At 53.6% G+C, this 1027-nt stretch overlaps 1 protein-coding gene across 1 annotated transcript in view; it reads right to left on the bottom strand.

Annotated features, from left to right (window-relative positions):
* Window positions 1-163, bottom strand: part of DHX9 (DExH-box helicase 9) — a 55467-nt gene extending 55304 nt beyond the window's left edge. Inside the window, exon 1 of the mRNA XM_006142340.3 lies at window positions 27-163. The gene's annotated coding sequence lies outside the window, so the exon portion shown is untranslated. The remainder of the gene's footprint in view (window positions 1-26) is intronic.
* Window positions 164-1027: the final 864 nt, after the last annotated feature.

Below are 1027 nucleotides of genomic sequence, written 5' to 3'. Positions count from 1 at the left end.
CCGTAGCCACAACGTCTCCCCCTTACCGGCTTGCGCCTCCGGGTGCCCGAAAACAACGGCCCTAGAACCGTCCGTGGCGCTGGCCTTCCACAGAGAGAAGAGAGAAACGCACCACCACTCGCTCGAAGGCGACGCGAAATGGCTCCTACCGCCGCGCGAGGAGGCGGAGTCTGAGGATCTACGCATGCGCAGAAGGCAAGCGCGGGTGCGCGGGCGCCCCAGGGAAGGGGCGGGGCCACGGCCCCCTCCTCGCGGGGCCAAGTTCCCGGATGCCCGGGAGATCCGCTACGCCTAGCGGCAACGCCCCAGCCCCACCACTGCGTGAAATGGCTGCCGCCTTTTGTGCCTCTTGGGCCGAGGAGGCCTGTAGCTTTTTGATGCCCCTGAGGACAGAAGTCCTATTTTTTAAAATCCTTTCGAGAAGGCAAAGAGAAAGTCACGCCAGCAAACGTTAACAGACGACTTTGACCCAACTCCACTAAATTTCCAAATTCTCTCTTGCTCAAAGAAACCCCTAAACCTGATCGCCCCTAGAAAGGCATGTTTTGCCTCCTCTCTCACTCAAATTCAAAATAAACACATTATTATTTTTGCAGAGTTGGCTATTTCCGTCGACACCCCCAAATCTTTCTAACAGCTTCTGTCAGGGACTCCTGGTGAGAAAAGGTCCTTTGAAGACAACTGGAAATCATTGGGTAGTCGGTAAGATTCAATGAGATGGAATATGAAGAGTGCTTGGCACATTACACTACCTGGTGGTGCTGTAGTGATCCAGGTACTATGAACCTCTAACTCTTGAAAGATACAAGCACAGTTAGCCTGCTGGTCAGGTGGTTAAAGGCAGCTGGATCCCATGGGCGAAATGCGCAGTTCAAGTCCAGACCAGTGCCTTGAAAAACTTGCTGGCATGTGCATGCCTGCTCAAAATCCTGAGAATGGAGAAGAGATTCCAGAGGGGGGGGTGATTCCTGGGGGGTGATTTCTCATTTCTTTCTCTTGCTGTTTGTCTCTGTCTCTCCAGCAAGCA

The sequence above is a fragment of the Tupaia chinensis genome, unplaced genomic scaffold (assembly GCF_000334495.1).
Source record: "Tupaia chinensis unplaced genomic scaffold, TupChi_1.0 Scaffold000074_1, whole genome shotgun sequence".
Taxonomy (NCBI): domain Eukaryota; kingdom Metazoa; phylum Chordata; class Mammalia; order Scandentia; family Tupaiidae; genus Tupaia; species Tupaia belangeri.
This window is presented reverse-complemented; position numbering and strand designations above follow the sequence as displayed.